We start from the raw sequence: 24,856 nt of genomic DNA on the forward strand, positions 1-24,856 counted from the left end.
CCCACACACTTGTGGGCTGTGCCAGTTCTCATGAAAAGCATGTCAAGCACTTTGGTGGACAAAACATCCATTTGGAACCGTTTCCTTAGAGAAAAAACAAATAGTATTTAATTTCTTATCGGGGAATAGATTCTGTGCTAGTTGATAACAGCATAGACAGAGCTAGTAAAGGCAAACATGCATATACACATCAATTCAATTCAAGGGCTAAGTGTATGTAGTGATCTGACCAGAGATACTATATATTTTTTTTGTTCAAGTAAAGTTTCCCACAAGAAGCAGGAATGAGAGAATGTTAATAGCACAATAATGCCTGTCATGTTAATAAGATTCCAACTTTTTTGATACATTGTGTTCCTATGAAGAAATATTTAGGACTTTTATGACTCCCAGTGAGTTTTGAGAATTTTCACCTGAATGTCCTGAAGATATCTCAAACTTTATATTCTGTATCTCTCTCATTTCCTATTCTAGTTAATGTCATTTTTAAGTATCTAATCTCCCAAACTACAAACCTTAAATTTAGTCACAGTTTTTTCTCTTTCCCACATACATCTAATTGGTCATAAACATTTACAAATTGTTACAATTATTCATCAGAAATGTATTCTGAGTCCGAGCTATGTGATCCATCCTCTTTACCACTTTCTTAGGTCAGATTCTCATCACTTCATATTTGGAAATTTTGGAAAGCTTTTCCTTTTATTCCTAAGTACATATTGACAACTGGACTTTAAATATTGTGTAAACAGTTGCGATGGAATACTATAAATCACACAAAATGTCAGGTGATAAAGGGAAAAAGCTTCTGAGCTCTGAAGCTGACCTAGCCTATTCAGTGAGGTCTTAGTGTTGCAAGTGGTTGGCCTGGAGCTCACAATAAAACTGTGATGTTGTTGTTTTCTGTACCTACTGATTGACATTCTGTGTAGGGAAGGGCTTTCTTTTTTCTCCCATTGATTTTTTTTAATGGTTTCTTTCTTTTCTACAGTATGGGCTCATGGATTCTTATTTTATTCAATTCAAAATTAATTTTATCCAATTTATAAGCTGTTACTCTAATGAGGTATTTTGACTCTTCAAGCTGGCACCTGTGTCCTTTGACATGTCTCCATCATTCTTTGAGCTGACTGAAACTTGGAGGACAGGAGGGAGAGAAAAACGAGTATACTTGTTTACCTCTTCTATTTTCTCTTGGTTGCTCGGTGGTGCTGGGAGTGACTAAGATTCTCCAAAATCAAAGTTTCCATCAACAGCCCCTCTTCAGTGATCCCAGCTCTCAACAGAGCTCTAACACCTTTTCCTTATTTGTCCCCTCAGGCCTATGAGCCGTAAGTGCTTCCAGATAGTGCCAGTTCCCATGTGCCTCAGAATCATGTGTGGTTCCCTTCACCCTGCCACACCTCAGTTAGAAAGCCTCGCCCCAGTTCCCAGCTGGGTGCACCATCTGTTTCCTGCTGGGACCCTGGCTGATGAAACGGTAGAAGGCAGGGGGTTGGTTTCCCAAGGTGACAGAGAACATCCTTACCCGACATAGAAGCGACACCTGTGGTCTCAAGACAACTGTGGTGGGGTGCTTTGTCTGCTAGGTTTTAGTGTCAAGGCTATGGCTAATTTAATAAAATTGTCTTAAAAGGTTTCCCATGCTTTTCTGAAAACTGAGTACTGTATGAATTCTATCATGATAAGCATTTGCTCTTTGGAAAAAGTCATGATAGGTATTTGCCCTCAAGTATCTGGATTGAGTGTTTTTTCGAAGCAATTTTTAAAGAGGTTTTAAATATTTATGTTTTTGTTATAGCCTCTTCCTCAATTTTGTTTTGAATCAAATTTTGTATATGTACTTTTCTTTCATAAATGTCCATTTAAATAGAAATATTCAAATACATAAGCATGGGCAATATATAGTTCTTTTTCAACACACTTCAACACATTGATTGGCTCCTCTATTTCAAATAATGATATTATCTATATTTTTCCTCTTTTCCCCCTCTATTTTTTGGCCATATTGCATGATATGCAGGATCTTGCTTCCCCAACCATGGATCGAACCCATGCCCCATGAAGTGAAAGCACGGTGTCTTAACCACTGGACAGCCAGAGAAGTCCCTTTCCTCTTTTTATTGGGTTCCTTGAATTTGTGTATTTGAGGAAGCTTTACATCTTCTGGTTTTACATTAAGTTATTTATCTGTTTTTATATTCCTTTATTCACATTTTATCTTTAAACTTTCCATAGTCTTGCTTTCTTCACTTTTTATTCTATTTCTTAATCTTCAAAATGACCATTATTTTCACTTACTTTTGTAAAAATTGCAAAACCTATTTGTTTCCAAAATCTAAAAAAGCTGTCATATAAAATAAAATAAGGCCAAAATCACATGTAATCTCAACAATGAAACCTAACATTTTAGTATATGTCGTTTTAGTATAATTTTTCTATATGAGTGTGTCAATATACTTTGATTTTTGGTTTGTTTTTTATTTTTACAAAATTCAGAAAAGGTTGTCCATGAATAGAATATTTACAACCTGCTCTCTTTCACTAATGGTAGAGTGGGGATAGAGGTCCGTACTATTAAATATTACTTCAAAACAATTTTCATGGGTATATATTTCACACTTAATTCAATTTCTTATCCCTTACTATTAGTTATATGATTTTAAAAACTCACATATTAAAAATAGCATTTCAGTAACTATCACTATCATATTTCACAGTTAGTATGTATTTTACACTTATTAACAAATTGCTCCAGTCTCAAAAGAAGCCCATGCAAAAAGTCCATTTGGCCCAACCTCATGAAGATGTTGTCCTTTTAAACTGATATAATTTTAAACTTAACACTATTTAATTAGTGGTAAAGTTGAACTTGATTTCAAGTTTAATATTCAGTTACAGTTCTCCATTGAACTGTGTTCATGTGTTGTGCCCATTTTCTCTTTTAATGTTGGTGCTCTATGGTTAGTGGAGGGTTAACTATTTGTTATATATGTTTCAAAAATTTTTCTCAAGGTATTGTTTTCCTCTTTTATTTTGTTATGTTGCTTCTGATGAAGTTTTACATTTTTAAATTTTTTCTTACTCTTCATTTTATTTTTTGCCTTTATTGTGTACATTCTGTTTGTTCTGTTTCTATGGAGGACCCTGACAAATACGTGCATTAAAAGACATGAAGATGAGTTCTCCTCTGCATTACTTTTTAATTAAAACTTATTTTTATTGGGGGGATAATTGCTTTACGATGTTGTGTTGGTTTCTTCCATATGTCAACATGAATTAGCCATAGGCATACATACATCCCCTCCCTCTTTAATCTTCCTTCCACCTTCCACCCCATCCCACCCCTTTACAGAGCATCGGGTTTGAGCTCCCTGCTTCATACAGCAAACTCCCACTGGCTATCTATTTTATATATGGCACGGTATGTGTTTTAATGCCACTCTCACTTCATCCCATCCACTTCCTTCCCCACTGTGTCCATAAGTCTGTTCTCTAAGTCTGTGTCTCTATTGTTGCCCTGCAAATAGGTTCATCAGTTTGAACTAGATTCTAGATTCCATATACATGCATTAATATACAATATTTGTTTCTTTCTGTCTTACTTCATTTTGTATAACAGGCTCTAATTTCATCCACTTACTAGAACTGACTCAAATATGTTCCTTTTTAAGGCTGAGTAATATTCCATTGTGTATATGTACCACAATTTCTTTATCCATTCATCTGTCGATGTACATCTAGGTTGCTTCCATGCCCTAGCTACTGTAAATAGTGCTGTGGTGAACATTGAAATACATGTGTCTTTCTCAATTATGGTTTTCTCAGGGTATATGCCCAGTAGTGGGATTGCTGGGTCATATGGTAAAAAAAACTCCTAGTTTTTTAAGGAATCACCATACCATCTTCCATAGTGGCTGTGTCAATTTACATTCCCACCAACAGTGCAAGAGGGTTCCCTTTTCTCCATACCCTCTCTAGCATTTATTGTTTCTAGATTTTTTGATGGTGGCCATTCTGACCAGTGTGAGGTGATACCTCAATGTAGCTTTGATTTGCATTTCTCTAATAATTAGTGATGTTCCTCATGTGTTTATCAGCCCTCTGTATGTCTTCTTGGAGAAATGTCTGTTTAAGTCTTTCCACTTTGTGATTGGGTTGTTTGTTTTTCTGGTATTGAGCTGCATAAGCAGCTTGTATATTTTGGAGATTAATCCTCTGTGAACTGTTTCATTTGCTATTATTTTCTCCCAATCTGAGGGCTGTCTTTTCACCTTGTTTATAGTTGTGTTTGCTGTGCAATAAAGCTTTAAGTTTAATTAGGACCCACTTGTTAATTTTTGTTTTTATTTTCATTATTATAGGAAGTGGGTCATAGAGGATCTTGCTCTGATTTATGGCAAGGAGTATTCTATGTTTTCCTTTAAGAGTTTTATAGTTTCTAGATAAAGATAAAAAATAAAAAAAAGAGTTTTATAGTTTCTGGTCTTACATATAGGTCTTTAATCCATTTAGAGTTTATTTTTGTGTATGGTGTTCAGTTCAGTTCAGTTCAGTTGCTCAGGCGTGTCTGACTCTTTGCGACCCCGTGAATCGCAGCATGCCAGGCCTCCCTGTCCGTCACCAACTCCCGGAGTTTACTCAAACTCATGTCCATCGAGTCGGTGATGCCATCCAGCCATCTCATCCTCTGTCGTCCCCTTCTCCTCCTGTCCCCAATCCCTCCCAGCATCAGGGTCTTTTCCAATGAGTCAACTCTTCCCATAAAGTGGCCAAAATATTGGAGTTTCAGCTTCAGCATCAGCCCTTCCCATGAACACCCAGGACTGATCTCCTTTATGATGGACTGGTTGGATCTCCTTGCAGTCCAATGGACTCTCAAGAGTCTTCTCCAACACCACAGTTCAAAAGCATCAATTCTTCGGCACTCATCTTTTTTCACAGTCCAACTCTCACATGCATACATGACCACTGGAAAAACAATAGCCTTGACTAGATGAACCTTTGCTGGCAACGTAATGTCTCTGCTTTTTAATATGCTATCTAGGTTGGTCATAATTTTCCTTCCAAGGAGTAAGCGTCTTTTAATTTCATGGTGTTAGAAGTATTCTAACTTCATTTTTTTACATGTAGCTGTCCAGTTTTCCCAGGACCACTTATTGAAGAGACTATCTTTTCTTCATTGTATATTCTTGCCTCTTTGTCAAAGATAAGGTGCCCAGTAGGTGTGTGGGTTTTTCTCTAGGCTTTCTATCTTTTCCACTGGTCTATATTTCTGTTTTTGTTCTGCTGCATTACTTCAAAAACTTTATTGTATAATCTTTCAGATTTAGATACACAATTAGTCTAAAAATGACTTCCTATTTTGTCTTTTAAAATTTCATATTAAATTAGTAAATATTCATATGATATAACAGACAGCATCTTTGTAGTGATTTGTAGTAAGTATCTAAAACACTTCACTATTAAAAACTGGTTTTGTCTATTTGTTTGAAAGAACCATTTAAAAAATTCTGTTAAGAGAGTATTATTGGATTTTAAAATTACTGAATTGTTTTTGAGATACTGAATTTTATTAAATGATATTTTAGTCTGTATTGAAATATCAATAGTCTTATGATTTTCACTTACTTCTATAATAAATTACATTAATAAAAATTTTCAAGTTACCATTACCATTTCTTGATTTATTATTTTCATCATAATTGTTCTGCTAGATTTAATGTTAAGACTCTGATTAGCCTTTATTCTTATGTGAGATTGCCTAGGGGAATTTTTGAAATTAAGGACATATTCTATTAATCACAAAATGAGGAAAAGTAAATGACTAAGTTCTCAATTAGTTTTTTTCTTATTTAATAATCTATGAACATAAAACCATAGATTTTATCCTGAATATTGCTTTGGACACATCCCATACTATTTTTTTTTTAGAAGTGTCCATTAGTGACATATTCTAAATGATCTATAATATACTGATCCAGGAATAATTTGAAATAGTATTTAAAAATTTTAACTATCTTTTATTTGGGCATTTATATTTCAAGCTTTAGTGCTTTGGAATTATAGAATGTACTTTGCACACATTTTGCGTTTGCAGTTGAGGTTATCTTTATGACTTACTGCTAATTATTGTACTGTCATGTTTTTTTAGGAAAAATATATAGTCTTTGTGTTTTCAAAGTTAGATATTAGGTAAATCAGTCATTATTTATAGTGTTCAAAATTACATTATTCATTTATCAACAGTTACTTGCCTACTTGATCAGTTAAAGTCTGAAGAAAATATATAAATTTTAATATTTTTGGTTGTGGAGAAAATGGAACTCTCCTACACTGTTGGTGGGACTGTATATTGGTTCAGTCACTATGGAGAACAGTATGAATGTTTCTCAAAAAAGTAGAGTTATCATATGATCCAGGAATCCCACTCCTGAGCACATATTTGGAAAAGATGAAAACTCTAATTCAAAAAGATACATACACCTCACTCTTCACAGCAGCACCGTTTACAATAGTCAAGACATGGAAGCAAGCTAAGTGTTCATCAACAGATGAATGGATAAAGAAGCTCTGGCATATATATGCAATGGAATATTACTCAGCCAACAAAAAGAATGAAACAACGCCATTTGCAGCAATATGGATGGACCTAGAGTTTATTACACTAAGAGAAGTCAGAAAAAGACAAATACCATATAATATTACCCAAATGTGGAATCTAAAATATGACATAAATGAACTTGGTTATGAAACAAAAACAGACTTTTAACATAACTCATGCTACTAAAGAGGAAAGAGGGTGAGAGAGGGATAAATTAGGAGTTTGGATTAGCAGATATAGACTACTACATATAAAATATTATAGATAAGCAATAAGGTCCTATGTTTAGCACAGGGAACTATATTCAATATGCTGTAGTAAGAAAAAAATAATAATGGAAAAGAATAATGAAAGAATATAAATACTAAAAGAATATGAATGTGTGTGTGAATATATATATATTTAGCTGAACCACTTTGCGATACACCAGAAACTAACACAACTTTCTAAACCAACTACACTTCAATAAAAAAGTTATCTTTTGTTTATACGGACATTTTCCATTTAAATTCAGAACCAGTTTCTCCTTAATCTCATCAACCTTATTAACAATCTCATCTATCTCATTTTGGGGATGCAGAAATTTATGTCCTAATAGTTATTCACTTATTTTACCCCCAAATATACACACAAAAGTTTCAGAGCAATAATAATGACACCACCCCATGAATATGGCCACCAGAAAAAGCTTATTTTTTTTCTCAATTATATTTGTCCTTTGCTTATATTCTGCTAGGGATATACAGTTCAGTGTGTGACTTTCAAAATCATTTGGAATGGTTCATCTCTGTGTGCTTATGCTACCAAGTGGCTAGACAATTAGTTTCACTTTTTCAATTTCCTCTTTGTTTTTAGGGAAATATATGTAATGTTAAAAATAATTATGCATACTATCAAATGATGTCAAGCTAAAATCAACATAACAAGCTAGCATCTTTCACTGTTGATGTTATTGTCTTCCTTCTACAATAAACATTAATAAAAAGATTATCAGCTTTTTTTCATTTTAAAAATAAATTTTCTGTGAATAGTAATATAATATACATAATATATAGTATGTATATATATGTGTATAAGATATATGTATATGTGTGTATATGTGTATGCATATTATCTCCCCATCTTTTTAAGGCAAATTGCACTCCATATGCACTTTTCCTCACTTTGCTCTTGTCATGTAACATCACTTTTTGCATTTTTACTTCTATTGTGATCTCCCGTGTATGACTAACAGTGAATTTTATAAAACTAATTTTTATTTTTCAAATTCAGGCCTTTCTTCAACTTGGGAGAATTTTCTTTTAAGAAGTATTTGTATTTTTTTCTTATGGGGTTCTATTAGGTTTTCAAAAATATCTGTACTAGTATACACAGGAGGAATTTCCATTCTCTGCCTCTGTCTCTCTCTCCTCATTTTTAAATCACGATTGAAAGAATTCTTTTCCTCTTCCTGGAAAGCATGAATCCCCAAAGATAGGTCTGCTTTTCCTTAGAGATATTTATGCCCTTTCCTGGAGTAAATCCTGATACTGCTACTGAGAGAAACCAGTTGCTTGACTCCTACATATTCAGCAAATGTGGAAATACTCACATAGACACAAGAAGGAAAAACTAAGACACACAGATGTATAGCAAAAAACAAATAGTTCTCTTTTCTTACTTCTGGTGACAGTATAAGTCATCATGATTATTATCCATGAAGCAAAGACAAGAGAAAATGGAAGAGAGCCCAGGAACACAAACACACAGTTGTTTGCAAGACTGAAAATTGACACCGTCTACAAAAGACAGACTTATTGAATGGACATAGATGACTCACAAGAATCTTGTCTCCTGCCCAAGACCTTACTGCATAATGAGTGGAAGCAGTATTTGAAACTTAAGATGTATAAAATGGATAGGCAACAAGGTACATTGTAGAGCCATTGGTTTGTAATGACTTTAAATGGAATATGATCTGTAAAAATATTGAATCATTATGTTGTACATCTGAAATCAATATTATACCATAAATCAACTATCAGTTCAGTTTAGTTCAGTCGCTCAGTCGTGTCCAACTCTTTTTGACCCCATGGACTGCAGCACGCCAGGCCTCCCTGTCCATCACTAGCTCCTGGAGTTTACTCAAACTCATGTCCATTGAGTCAGTGATGCCATCCAACCATTTCATCCTTTGTCGTCCCCTTTTCCTCCCACCCTTAATCTTTCCCAGCATTAGGGTCTTTTCAAATGAGTCAGCTCTTTGTATCAGGTGGCCAAAGTATTGAAGTTTCAGCTTCAACATCAGTCCTTCCAGTGAATATTTAGGACTAACTTCCTTTAGGATGGACTGGTTGTATCTCCTTGCAATCCAAGGGACTCTCAAGACTCTTCTCTAGCACCACAGTTCAAAAACATCAATTCTTTGGCTCTCAGCTTTCTTTATAGTCCAACTCTCATATCCATACATGACTACTGGAAAAATTATAGCTTTGACTAGATGGACCTTTGTTGGCAAAGTAATGTCTCTGCTTTTTAATATGCTGTCTAGGTTTGTCATAACTTTTCTTCCAAGGAGTAAGCGTCTTTTTATTTCATGTCTGCAGTTACCATCTGCAGTGATTTTGGATCCCCCCAAAATAAAGTCTGCCACTGTTTCCACTGTTTCCCCATCTATTTGCCATGAAGTGACAGGACTGGAGGCCATGATCAACTATACTTCAATTAAAAAAAAAAGAAATCTAAGGAATGCTTAGTATATATTAAACTTGTCACACATTTATTATCTATTAATTATTCAGTCAGAAAAGATTAAAAACACTTCTCTTTTTTCTTTCATAGGTGCAGGAGGAAAGAAAGAAAGCTTGTATAACTTGGCCAAGGCCATAATGAAATCCTGTGACTTGGAGAATCTGAAATAACATTTTTCTTGAGCCTCATCTTGTGCTTTAACCACAAAGTAACACTAGATTCTTTACAAACTACAACTACTGGCAGTTCCATAGGTAATCTCAGCAATATTTTGGCAGAAATGTAATTCTTTCTTGAGGAGCTATCACTCTGAGTTTTATTTGTTCTTTTCCTTAGTGGAACATTGGATCACATGTAGATAGCTGCATTGTAGCTTACTGATTTTAGTTTTCCTTGTCTAGATGCAGTCTCTTATTTTTCCCTTTTCTTTAACAAAGTTTAAATGAAACTTAACATTTCCAAGCATAAATATGTACAACACTGACTTCTAAATGCTGATTTGCTAAAATAATTCCTTTCTAAATTACATGATCATTATGTAATGGAGTAGATGTGGAGATAAAGAAATAGTTTATTAAAGTCATTTAAGACATGTATCTTAGAGTTTATTTCACAGGATAACCTTATATATGAAATTATTACATCAGGATGACCCATTGGAACTGCATAACTCTTGATCAGGGAGTATAATGTAATCTTGGGGCTGATGAAACTTAAGAGAACCCATAATCCCCTAAAACTGACCATAAAACTTTTGCCTGTGTGTTGTTTTCTGGAGATAAGTTTCATAGACCTCTTGAAAATTTTAAAGGGGCTTGTGGCCTCCTCCCTAACCTCCAGATGAGAATTAATCTATAGAAGAAAACTAAACATGTCATCAAAAATTTAAAATTTGCTATGGAAAAGTTGCTGTGTAGAGTCAAATATTTTTATTTGGTTGTCATAATCTAAGATGAGTATATTATTGTGAATTTCTATTTCTTATTTGAATGGTAATTGCCATTCTTTAAATGTCTATTGCTTTAAATATTTTATCTCCAAATCCTCATAGATTTCTCCAAGGTAGATATTATTCATCTCACTTTACAATTGGGAAATTAAGTCTCTAAAAGTCTAAGGAACTTATACAGTAGATAACTGGTAGAAGCTCTATTTGACTACAAAGCCTGCATATATTTTATTTTCTTTAATTCAAAAGGCAGTTTTGAGAGTTGATCCTTGTTGGTTTTCCATTTTAAATATAGCAGTGTGTATATGTCTATCTTAAACTCCCTAACTATTCCTGACCTCTATCTTCCACCTTTTTTCACCTGTCTCAACAACCATAAGTTCTTTCTCTAAGTCTGTGAGTCTGTCTCTATTTTAAAAGTGTATAAATTCATTTGTATCATTTCTTTTTAGATTACACAGATAAGGATCTACTGTATAGCACAAGGAATTCTGCTCAATGTTATGTGGCAGCCTGGATGGGAGGTGAGTGTGGGGCAGAATGGATACATGTATAAGTATCAATGAATCCCTTTTCTGTCCACCTGAAATTACTACAAGATTGTTAAATGGCTATACTTCAATACAAAATACAAACTTTTTAAGAACAGGCAGTGACATCTCTTGTTTTATTGAGCAAGAGATGTCTTACTTGCTTTACTGTATCAGATCATAAGCTAAAAGCTTTTCAGTTGTTGGCTTTTAATTTTCATAAATAAGATGACAAGCTTACTTATTTCATCTGTAAGATGATAATCACTCTCCTTAGTTAAGAGATGACTGCACTGAAACTAGTGAGTTCCCAACAACTTGAAACAGGCAGAACTGGGTTCAAATGTGAAAAACCATAAACTGTTTATTTCCTTTTACATACTCAATGACATGAAGTGAAGTGAAGTGAAAGTTGCTCAGTTGTGTTGGACTCTTTGTGACCTGTGGACGGTACAGTCCATGGAATTCTCCAGGCCAGAATACTGGAGTGGGTAGCCATCCTCTTCTCTGGGGATCTTTCCAACCTAGAGATTGAACCCAGGTCTCCCACATTGCAGGTGGATTCTACCAGCTGAGCCACCAGGGAAGCCCAAGAAGACTGGAGTGGGTAGCCTATCCCTTCTTCAGGGGATCTTCCAGACCCAGGAATCAAACCAGGGTCTCCTGCATTGCAGGTGGATTCTTTACCAGCTGAGCTACCAGGGAAGCCCTATATACTCAATACTGTCTTCAAATTGATTGCCTGGATGAGTTAGGAGTGTATTCAGATGCAAGTAACATAAACTTCCAGAGAGTATTTAAACAAATAAGGGGCTTCTCCTCTTGTAACAGGAAGTCTGGAGGACAGCGGCTTGGTGCTGATGCAGTGGCTAGAGGATATTCATCAATGAACTGGGCTCATTCATTCTTCTTGTTTTATCATAATTAGTATGCAGCTTTCATTCAGGAAAGATGGTAGCTTTACCTCCAGGCTTACATTCTTACTCAGCCCAGAAGAAGGCGGAAATACAAAGAGAAAAGTGAAAAAAGGCTTTTCCTCAAGAGAATTAATTTGGGAAGAACACCCTAGGGAACATCTTCATAACTAGAACCTAACGGCTAGTAATAGCTAGAAGCAAGGCTGGGATATGATGCACTGTGAGTTAGGTACACACTGTTGCCCTGTACTAAGTCTGGATCTAGTTAGTAAAGAAGAGTAATGGAATTGGAAAGAAAACCAGGGAGTGCGCTACATGACTCTTTCCTTTTTCACCTTGTTGGTGAAATTTTGGTGACCTTATTCAGTTTCTATAGAGAAAACACTAATTTAGAAGATGCAGGGTCTGAATGACAAAAACTGAGTAATTACTAAACCACAGGATCTATTCTGGAATATTAGGATTCATCTATAAACAAGGGATTAATAGATATGGTTCCTGATTTCACACATTTTAAGGCTTTGTGAGAAAAATATTCAGAATGTACAGAAGCATAATGAGTGCTGCCAAAACAGAAATATATTGTTGAAAATAAATGAATATTATGGGAACCTAACCTATTTTAAGTGGTAAAAAGATGAGACCTAAAAGATGAATAAGATTTTGTAAGTCTAGACCTAGGGGAAGACAAAAGGGTTTCAAGCAGAAGAAACAGTGTCTAAGAAACAGTTGTAGAAGAGGACAAAAATATAATACATTGAATGCATGGAGAAAATACAATGCACCAGAGCAGTAAAAAGTTGAAGGAAGGAGTCACAAGAAAAGAGACAAGAGCTAGAGAGAAAGAAGTTAGATTATGACGGGCTTCTTGTGAGATGTTTAGGTTTCAGAGACTTAAACAAAGGTCAATGAGAAGTCAAGGAAAGAATTTAAATATGAGTGATACATGACTGAATCTTTATTTTCATCAATCACTCTGCCTGCCAGTAGACAGTGGAGTGGAGGGAGATGACAGGCAAGCTGTTATTCAGTAATGAGAGTATGAAAGCTTTGATTAGTGTGGCAACAGTGGCATTGAAGAAAGTGGGTGGATTCCTGTGATATTATAGGTAGTAAGGTCTACCTATTGGGGTCATGGATTGGATGTAGGAGCTGAGGAATAAGGAGACTCAGGTTTGTGGCTTAAGTAACTGGATGACAACTATAAATTGGTAAGAATGACAGGTTGGTAAGCTTGGAAGGGATCATTTAGTTCAACATCAATAATTTATAGATGAAAACTTGAAGCCAGAATGTGAAGAAACTTTCATAACAACTGTTTTTCAGTGATTGAATCAGATGAATTTTTTACCAAAATTTATTGAGCACTTATGATTTTTTCTAGCACTTATGATTTTTTTTTCCCCCGGGCTTCCCTGGTAGCTCAGTCAGTAAAAAATCTGCCTGAGTGCAGGAGACCTGGGTTCGATCCCTGGGTCAAGAAGATCCTCTGGAGAAGGAAATGGCAAACCACTCCAATATCCTTGCCTGGAAAATCCCACGGACAGAGGAGTCTGCAGTCCATGGAGTCTCAAAGAGTTGGGCATGACTGAGCGAATAACACTTAATGATTTTTCAGACGCTTTGCTTAGAACCTGAGAGTGCAGACAGAACAATGAGATTTGGTTCCTGCTCAACCTCGCACAGTTCAAGCCCAGGTTAATTTCAACCCAGAGTATTTTCCATGCCACTGTTTCTTCCTTCCTGAGCATTTATACAGAGTTATAATCTATGGTATTTTATCCATCTTTAATATCTTTTGAGAAAAATTATTTTACCACTTTAAATCTGCATAACTCTGCATAATATCACTTAAAATCTTACCAACACTTCTCCATATTGACTACGCAAATAGTCTTTTAGAACACACACCACCTTTCACTAATATTATTTTGATCTGCTAGTTGTATAGTTCTATCTGCTCTATTATAGTTTAAGGGTTATAAGCATAATTATGTCCAACTTCATTTGTATTCTCTCAGTGTTTAAGACAGTATAAATAATGCTGGTTGAGGATTTAATTTTTTAGGATTCAGAATATCAACTCCAAAGTTGTTATTATGATTTTTGAATGCTTCATATGAAGGAGTTTAAAATTAAAACATTAAGTTTTTAAAATGTTTCATGAATATTTTAAAAACTAAATGTTCTAAAGTGTGGATTTTATTTCATACTTTGGTGCTTATTCTGTTTATCTCTCATGCAATGTATTTCACCAGAAAATCAGGGAAAGGTTTCCTTGACAACCATAAAAATAGATAAGCACTTTTAATCTTGAGGTATGTGTTGCAACCAACAGTGAATTTTTTTTTTTGAGTGTTATAATTGATTTTATGCCATGAAAATTTGTGTGTCTTCAACAAGGGAGTTTTCCTGGAAAATAAGTCCACAGAGCCCTTGACTGTCATATTATTTTACATTATATGCTGTATCATTACAAGGGGTTAGTTTTTAAATGGCTTCAAAAACAAATAGTGGACACTAAACCTAATTAAATGAGTTGTGGATCAATAAAGAATGTGCAATTTCCTTTACTTTCAGATATAACTCATGTTTTTCTTGCATTCTACTTCAGAGTACACTTTAAAGGACTGATCTTAAATTTTATTTATAGCTTAATTTTGAACTTTTAACCAAAAATCTCCAACAGTAAGATTATACAATGATAAAATCACCTGCCTCTGGAGGTACTGAGTTCCGATCATTACATAAATTGAATGACAAGATTGAATTATTATTATATAGTAATTATTAGTACATAGTAAATGCAGTAGTGTAGAATCCTGGTAAATAGTGCTCATAAAAAGTAATAGTAAAAGTGATGATGGGGATAGTAATAGTAATGGTAGTAATATATAGTATTTATCATCGTTATTATAATTACCTGAGATGGTCTACTGTAGAACCTATTCTATTGTAGAGAGGTTCTCTAAGATTTATATCTTTAAATTATGTAAATAAGTGTTAAGAACTTCTCAATGAATAGTTTCTTCTTTCTAGATTACTTGACTAGAACTTTAAATCAACGTTAATATATGAAACACTTTAAATAAAATCTTGTGTTCTAAACAGGAATTATCTTTTAGACTAATATTAGTAAATGCTATATACAGGATTAGTGCTGCGGTCATTCAGTAAGTTATACAAAGGCTGCCCCAGAGTTCAAGGCCCTGACCTATCTGAAGGGTGATGGGACAGATTATTTCCTGGTGCTGTTTACAGTTCTAGCAACAGGACAGAATTGGCTTTGTTCACTATACTATTTGAGTATACAGTCCCAGAATGGTATATAGAGATTAGATATTATATACACCAGAGATACACTGGTTAGAGTAGGCTGAACTGTTATAATAAAGTGTCCCCCAAGTTCAATAATTCAAACGACTTATGAGCTTAGCTCTCTGTCATGCAGTCATGCTAGGGAAGGATGAGTTGATCAGCAGGTAACCAAGGACCACCCAATCATTCAGGGAAGAGTTTTCTTCTGTACTGTTTTTTCACCATCGTCTAGAGCAGTCATTGCATGCACGGTCAAAATGGAGTTGCTGTCAAAACTACAATAAGGTATCACTTCACACCAGTCAGAGTGGCCATCATCAAAAGCCTGCAAATAATAAAGTCTGGAGAGGATGTGGAGAAGAGGGAGCCCTACACTGCCGGTGGGAGTGTAAACTGGTGTAGCCACTATGAAGGACAGTATAGAGGTTCCTCAAAAAACTAAACATAGAGTTACCATATGATCTGCAATCCCACATCTGGGTAAACATCTAGAAAAGATGAAAATTTTAATACAGAAAGATACATACACCCTCACTGTTCATAGCAGCCCTATTTACAATGGCCAAGACACAAAAGCAACCTAAACGTCCACCAACAGATGAATAGATGAAGATGCCGTATATATATCCAATGAAATGTTGCTCAGTCAAAAAAAAAAAAAAAGAATGAAATAAGGCCATTTGCCACAAAAAGAGTGGAACTAAAGATTACCATACTAAGTCAGATAAGGAAGGACAAACATCATATGATATCACTTATATCTGGAATCTAAGAAAATGATACAAATGATCTTATTTACAAAACATACTCACAGACTTAGAGAATGAACTTATGGTCAGTGGGGGCTGAGGGAAGGAAGAGAGTGGGAGGGAGGATAGTTAAGAGGTTTGGGATTGATCTGTACACACTGCTCCATTTAAAATGGATAACCAGCAAGGACCTACTGTATAGCAAAGGGAACTCTGCTTAGTATTATGAAACAACCTAAATGAGACAAGAATTAGAAAAAGAATAGATACATGTATATGTATAATTGAATCACTACTGTACACTTAAAACTAATATAACATTGTTAATCAACTATATTCTGATATAAAATAAAAAGTTAAAAAAAAAGAAAGAAAAACAAAAGTGACTCCACAGAGCTCGCTAGCCCTTGCCAACCACACGAGGACACAATGAGAAATCTGTCACTCAGAAAAGGACCCTCACCAGACCCTGCACTTTGATCTGAGACTCCCAGCCTCCAGAATTGTAAGCAATAAATTTCTATTGTTTCCAAGCTCAAAACAAGACAAACGAAAAAACAGAAACAGATTCACAAACACAGAAAACAAACGCATGGTTAACAAAGGGGAAACAGGTGGGGAGGAATAAACTAGGAGTTTGGGATTAACAGATCCATGCTTCTATAGATAAACTAGATAAACAACAAGGTCATACTGTATGGCACAGGGAACTACAATAAATATCTTGCAATAACCTATAATGGCTAAGAATCTGAAAATTAATATATATATATATTATATATATGGATGTGTGTGTATATGTGTATATATAACTGAATTACTTTGCTGTATACGAGAAACAAACACAACGCTGTAAGTCAACTATATTTCAATAAAAAATTGGTAATAAAAAATGGAGTTGCTGATCCGTCAGAGTTTCAGACAATGAGAAGGGCAAATAGAGCATGTAGGAGGTACACTTACTTTTTAAAGACAACAGCCAGGAAATCACACTCATCACTTTCGCTTTTACTGAAGCTGGCTTAAGCACAAGCAAATCTGAGCAATACCCTGTTGTTGGGTGGCCACAGCCTGATGCTGCTATTACAGAGGAGGAAGGGAGATAGACTTTGGTGGTCCGGACTGCCAGCAGCCTCTTCATGGAGGTCAGGCTTCTCTGCCAGCTACGTGATAGGATGCCTAAAAGATGAACCACAATGGAGTCTCTATCACAGGTAGTCAATTCTTTATTTGAATATCAGAATAATGTCTATCGTGTACACTTGTGAGAAATGTTCTTTCAAGGATGCTGAAAGTGAAACTATTCATCACTCTGTCATGTCCAACTCTTTGCGGCCCCATGGACTGTAGCCCACCAGGCCCCTCTGTCCTTGGAATTCTCCAGGCAGAATACTGGAGTGGGTTGCCATTCCCTTTTCCAGGGGATCTTCCTAACCCAGGGATTGAACCCAGATCTCTCACATTGCAGGCAGATTCTTTACCATCTAAGCTACCAGGGAAGATGCTTGAAGGTGAAGGTATTGCTCAGACCTCTGGTCTCTGACACTGATATTTTCTTTAAAAAACAAGGTGAAATTTTGCTGAGGCCGAGTTGGGCTTTAGAGTCAGGAGGGACCCAGAGGTCTGTAAATATTTCCTTTTGAAGGTTTAGGTTATTTGTTTACATTCTTTCTAAGTTGATGTAAAAGCCACTAGCATAAAATAAACTGTGGCACATTAAGAAAGGAGCTTCTCAGCTCCAGCGATGCCTGGCTCTGACCTGACACTGTCAGCTGCTAAGGGAAGGTGTACAAGAGATGCTGCATTTGCCCCTGCTTCTAAGAGAGGCCACCTTGTTGCTAGTAAGTCCCTTGGAAATTTTATTTTATTGGTAATTTTACATAAAGTGGGATGTGTATGGGGACTCTAGCCACAAGTCAATCTATCAGCTACCTACTACAAATATATTATCTTTAATTATAAACTCTATTTTATTCTTTTAAAAATATTATTCTGAGAAAGGGAATTAGGCTATGTCCAAGGTGATCTATGAAACAAAGCAAAAAGGAATCAAGAAACCTTGAAAGAGACAAAATTAATGAGGAAATGTATATGATTTAGCTTCAAATCGGGGCTTGCTTTCTTCTAATTATTAAATAGAATTTGCACTGAACTTTCAGAAATTTACTTGTATTGTTGCAATCTTTTCACATCTGTTGTAATTCCTGCTCCTAAAGTCCCACAGTATTACATTATTCTAGAACTGTTGGACTCAGTCTCCAGAAGAAGCAAAATTGTCTGAAGACTTTGAAATATTTAAATCCATAGAGATCTGTTACATGTATATTCTTTAAAATAATGTGGTATCAGGGAATTTTAAATTAATTTTTCATCTTAAAACAATAAAAAATAGCACAATATTTACTTCAAAATAGTACAATAAGAATAGAAGGCTCTTTGCTAGAGAGCATGAAATCAAAAGCATCACATTTTATATTAATACTCCTAAAAATCCAGTCACTTCCAACAAAGATTTGTGGCAAATCTTTATTGCTTAATTATTCATTAAGGTGTTTCTTTAATAGATACATTTCTGAAACAGAAATTTAAAAATATCATTTAATAAGAAGAGTTAGAGTGAGAATTTGTTTTTATCATAAACTTTTATTTGACTTTTTATCTGTTAAATGTTTTCAATTGGAAAATACCATGATAAGCAATCAGTAGGAAAGCAGTCAGCTTTCCTACAGCTCAGAGTTGTAGGAAAGAGAGACACTCTGTAGTGTGCATCCTATAAAACATAGGATTTTGGAATTTAGTTTCTGCATTATGTTCTAGCTATTTCCTACTTTTAGTCTCCCCCTCTCCTTTCAGTTCAATCATGAGGCATCCCTAAACACATGGCAAGGTCTTCCCTGATCTCACAACATGAGATTCTCCTTGCTTGTTGTAAATCCTGATTGCCTGGCTTACTGCTGCATATGGGCAGTTTAAGCGGCAGCTCTGATGGCAACTGTCAATCACATCGATGAGATGATGGAGGAACTGAACCCATCAGTTCAGTTCAGAGGAACTGTGTGCAATCTGGGATGTGGCACATGTCAGTATTGGCTCATCGATATGTAGACTACTATTAGAATAACAATAGAAAATTCAGGAACTGAATGTCAAAAAAGGAACTGAGAGAAGGAGACTGCTGCTGCATCAGCTGTTTTGTAAGCTAGATTTACACTATGAGAAAATGCACTGCATATATTTCTTTCCTGGTAGAAATGTTTCCAGCACTGATAAAAAAGCTTCTTAACTATCTTTTCATTTTTCACAGTTGACAATGTGATTTGAGAGAATCACCTAGAATTTGAATTGTGGGTCATAATGCTTGTGACTGGATTTCTATTAACTATTGTTGAATGTAACTCTATTCTTTTAAAAAATCAATCAATACTGAAAACAGAATTGCCAGACATTACCCAGACTCATATTATGATTTTTATGAGCATATCATAGGTGGCCAAATTGTTCTAAAAAGTTATTTTTCTTTGCCCCAGTGGGCTAGAGAGTTTGAAATGTCTCTCATGAGTGATAAATCCATTTTGACCTTGTGGAAAGTTAGTGCCAAAGCATAAACTAAAGCTCCATATTTCAAAGTCTATACTTTGCTCAACAACACAACCACAAAATATATTGCAAATGATAAACTATATGAAATGAAAGTGTCAATAGTTATTTGGCCATTTTCATTCCAGTCTAGATGGTACAAAACACTGAAATTCATTATTATTGCAGACAATTCAATTTTTTTCAGAAGACCTTCAGGGAACTGAGATTGTGGTAAGATTTAAATGGTGTGTATGTGTGTCATGGTTTCAGCTCATTTAAAAGATTTGTTTACACCACCTTAGTCAGAATATAGAAAATTAGAAACGAACAAATGTGCTTCATTTCCATTTTTTTAGGAATTACAACTAAGATCTGACACAAATAGTTGTTTGTTTAGTCTCAAACTTTCCCTCAGTAGAGAAACTCACTTTTATCAGCAATTATTTTGTTTAAATATATTGATTTATTAAGCTTTATCTTATTTAAGAATTAAAGTTATAATGAAGATGCCTGGGTGTTCATTGGAAGGACTGACGTTGAAGCTGAAGCTCCAATACTTTGGCCACCTGATGCGAAGAGCTGACTCATTTGAAAAGACCCTGATGCTGGGAAAGATTGAGGGCAGGAGGAGAAGGGGACAACAGAGGATGAGATGGTTGGATGGCATCACTGACTCAATGGACACGGGTTTGGGTAGACTCCGGCAGTTGGTGATGGACAGGGAGTCCTGGTGCGCTGCGGTTCATGGGGTCGCAAAGAGTCGGACACAACTGTGACTGAGTGACTGAACCGGACTGAACTGAAGATATTAGCAGGGTATAATTTGATTTTTGTATGCATATTTTTTCAGAGTTAATTGTATAAATTGATTTTGTACATAGAGTAAACAAGTACAAAAGAGAAACGTCCAGGGAAACTAAGCCTTAATGTTTCATGTTCCTCTTTAATACTGAACTTTGAAATCATATTTTGTTAAAATTAAACTATCTTCTTTTTCCTCAGAGTAGTGTGGGTAAAGGTCTAATTTTTGAAAAGTGATGAGATCATTTTTGTTTAGAAAATATATGTGAACTAAAAATAGCAAATCTGCAGCGACCTAAAAGCGAATATTTTACAAATTCCTCATTAGATACATATGTACCTTTTAAACTAGGATTTTAATAGCTTGGATTGAAGTCATGATGGGGGGAAAAAGCAGTGAATTTCATTTAAAGACAAATTGTGTGTGGGTGTGTGTGTGTGTCTGTGTGTGTTTTCTTATGACCCTATGACCTTCTTCTGCTGACCGTAGGACATAATTTGTCTTGGTAGTCACTGTTCATTTTTGACTAGGTCTAGAATAAGAATATGTTGTGCATGATTGAGCAATGCTATTATCCTAAACCAATAAATAAGTTTCAATATGCTATAGTTTGTTTCTATAAGTCACATTAATAAAAGGCACAAGGATATTATGACATACTTTACCATGTAGAACTGCAAATTAAATGTCAAATTTTAATATTTAAAGTTGCTAAACTCTATTCATATATTTAGAACTTGGAACTTGCTTATACTTTAATAATTAAGTTAAATTTAGGACTAGCTGTAACTGAATTTTTCAAAAGCACAGAGAAACATTTTTCAAAAGAAGTTAGTTTTAGTCTTGCTAGTGCTTTTATCACATCATTCAAGAAAGGCATGATGGGAGATCTGTTGGTTATTTCTCAGAAGACATCTTTGAGGTAGAAGGGGAGGTAAATACTATTTTTTTTTTTTTTGTAAATGGAGAAATGTAGAGTGACTGAGTTTCCAAAGCTCCTTTGGGAGCAGAGGTGCACAAAGCTCGAAGCACCCTGACTCATCTACCTTGTAATACAGGACATCACCACGCTCACCAGTTTGCTCACCTTTCACATCAGCTAAACAGTAAGAACCTCAGGTTTCTCTAGACTGACAAAGGGCTGGCCAGATCCGCACTGCAGGGTCTCAGAAGTTACTAGGACAGTGACGCTTTCCCCCCATACTTGGTCCCTTGATTTGCTTACTCTTTTCTTTGCACTCTTACTATCTACTTTGGCAAGGGAGAGAAAACCTATTTGTAAAGGGATTTTATTACTTTAGGACTGATAGCTGTAGACAGTGATAGAGTTTCAGAGTTATCCATTTCCTGCTTTCTTAGGATGGGTTTTCAACTAAGTATAAAACTTAGTCTGAGTAGGCTTACATCTATGTAGTCTGACAAATCCAACTCACTCTTTTACTGATGATGATTATTATTAATTATCCCAGAATAATTCTGTTGTTCCCCTTTTGCTCTCTCTGATTATAGCAAGTAAGAGTAAATGAGCTAAATGGGAGCTAAGGGTTCTTCCTCCCTGGGGACCAGATAGCAACCAAGCAAAGTGAAAGGTCCACGTATCTTCAGATTCTGTTTGAGTCAGGTATTTATGCCTCAGAGAATATGTATTTATGGTTCTTAATTTGTAACTTTTAAGGAAAGAATTCATTAAAATAATAACAGAAGGAAAACAAAGCAAATAAGTTGCTCATGGAATTTTGGTTTATGGTTCAATTAAAAATACACATTTAATTGCAGAGACCTTTAAAAATACTTATTTTGATTAGTTTATTCACTGGTCATTTCCCCCAAGATGGTTCTATTGTTCAGTTGTTTAGAGAGCTAGGTTCCTCCTCACACTATCTTAAAATCCTTTGGGGCTTAATTTGTTGTGTTCTCTCCATGGGTACCATTTTCCACTATTGATGCTGCCCTTACACTTGGTTATCATCTATTTGAGCATCTCTTGTTTGTGTTTTAGAAAAAAGCTTGTTAAGTCTCTCTTTGAGTACCTTGCAAACCAGAGGCTATTACTAGCTGGATTTGTTGCGCTTAGTAAAAATCCTAGTTATTTCCCAATTTTCTCTCTCAAAACCAAGCTACTGATGCTGTTTATCCCTTAAGTATCCTCCTCCCCTTTATATGACTGAGATGCCCTTGGACTAATTATCTCAGTTTTCTAGTCTTGGCTTGTTTTCTAACTCTGTTCCTGGTGAGAGGACTTATTTATATTCCTCTCAATTGGGTAGTAATATTGGTTTACAGGTGGTATCCCCCCAGATGGAGAGATGGCCTTAGGAAACAAAGCAAAAGACCTCTTGATGGCACTTGAGGATTTTTCTGTAAGCTTTTGGGAAATGACTGTACATTCAAAAGTGCAATGACAGAAGTTCCATCCTTGCACCACAATCCACTACATTACATAGAATTTCAAAAATATTCAGCTATACCTAGAAGGTGAGAAATGTTACTCATTCTTTCAAAATGCAATCCATTTTCCGCCTGCGGCTAGCAAAACAGTCTGAGACCTATGTTTTTGTGGGATTTTATGTATGTATGCATGTATATGAGTTCTTTTTTCTCATGGTCACAACACCTTTAATTTTACTTTGCTTTAATTTTGCTTTGAGGATCTTTCTTTCCTGACCACCGATAGCATGGGTGAAACCACAGTCAAGGACTCTGGTGTCTCTGTGTGGCCAACGGGCTGGTAGAGCTTCAGGGAGAAAACAATTGACTTGGTTCTTCAAAGCTGGTGAGCATAGGTGATAGGATCTCAAGGAAAGTATTTCTCTCTCCAGGCTTCATGAGTTCAGAGCTCTCTTCAGGATTTTCTCCCTGAATCCCTTCTCTCCTGTCTGCCCTTTGTCGGCAAGCCACTGCTTTAGATCTGGTTGTTGTCCTCTACTTGTCCTCTGAGTGTTCCTTGTGAGTAAGTTGTTGTTGTCTACAATTCACCTGCAGTCCCCATTTTCTCTCTGCTCCACAGCTGAAAGTAAGTGTTACCTGCCAGTGCATCAGCTGGGCCAACAGATCCTCTAGCTCCTTGCTCTTCCAGGATAGGCAGTCAGCACAGGTTAGAGTTGAAAAAGAGCTAGCTGGTTAGGAGTGAAGAGAGGGAACATTCTAGGTCTTGAAACTGATTCATCCTGTTGTATGAGTTTCATATGCTGAATCTCCTTTATTTCCATTTAAAATTCTCTCTGGATACGTGCTTCTCTTCTGGTATTATGGACTCTAAAGTAAGAACCACAGGGTCACGCAGACCTGAGGAACTTTGCTCAGTTCTGTCCTACTCATGACTGTGCTGTCATTGCATTATCAGTCAAAGGTTGCCCAGTGAACACTCCCTCCTACCAACCTTGGGTATAACACAATCTGACACATTAAATGTACTTCAAAGAAAAAGGTGTTCTTTGTTTTTATTGGTCTACCTATAATTTTTTGCACACTATCAAAGTCACCTTAATCATATCTTAATCAACAGCTATGTCTTTGATACATAACCTTTTAAAACATTTTCTAATTCATGTTATGTTTTATTTTTCCTTTGTATTAAAAGGATTTTTCAATGAATCACCCTATCCACTATTTTGAAATAACACCTGTGGTAATTAATTTTGTCTTTTGAACTGTCCACCATTTCTTTGGTGAACCACTTTCTCCCTTTCTCAGTCCCTGGGATTCTGCCCAGGTTGATACCACCCTTAGCAGCTGGAGTCCAAAATGAGCCAGCTTTGGCCATCAGAGACTCAACTTTCTATTAGGTTCAGGGATAGGCATATGACAAAAACCTAGCAAATCACTGTAAATCTGAGGAATTTGGCTTGAAGGAAAGTAGCACTCTTCTCCAACTGGTGTTTTCTAAGCTGGCAGGCTATCAGCCCGAAGCTTCCAGTCATCATCTTAGCCATGCCATGTGGTAACCTGCAAAGAAAGCACACATGTAGCAGAGCAGAGATGGAAGGCCTAGAGGAGAAGAAACTTAAGGACAAAATTTGTAGCCACAATTCAATTAAATTTTAAGGCTTATCACTTCTTCATCCCCTGACTTGTAGGCCAATATTTTTATTAAACTGGTAGACAAGAAGAAAATATTATTAATTTTATTAGAGAGGCAGTCTAAGAAACTAAGTAGGTATTGCTTTTCCCAAAGTAATACAGTGTGGGTTTTGGGGGTTTGTTTGTTTGTTGTTTTTCTATTTTTTATACTGTCTACAGCCTTTTAATTTAATGGGAAATCACTATACCTTCTTTATACAGTATTTAGTGTTAGGTTTTCAAATATGTGAAATAGAAAAATACTATAATTCAAGACTGCCATCCTGCTTAACCTCATTTTTGTAACTTTTCTTTCAGATAATCACTTGTGTGTGAGATCTTCCTGATTGGAGCAAGAGAGTTTCCATCCTCATAAAGAGAGGAAATTTAGAAACAAAGAATGTTCCAGATCTGTTATAGGTTCATGAGACCTTGTTCTGCTGTGCTGTTTTAAGTCATATATTTATTAATGTATGCATATACCACAAGAGTCTTCTGTCATAATATCCATATATGTTCTGGGTTCATTTACTTTTCTATTATTTTAGGAGTATAATAAAGGTTGTTTGCTCAAATGTATGTCCACCCTTGCCAGCTCTGCCTCAGTATCTAATATTCC

Source organism: Dama dama, chromosome 21, assembly GCF_033118175.1.
Source record: "Dama dama isolate Ldn47 chromosome 21, ASM3311817v1, whole genome shotgun sequence".
NCBI lineage: Eukaryota > Metazoa > Chordata > Mammalia > Artiodactyla > Cervidae > Dama > Dama dama.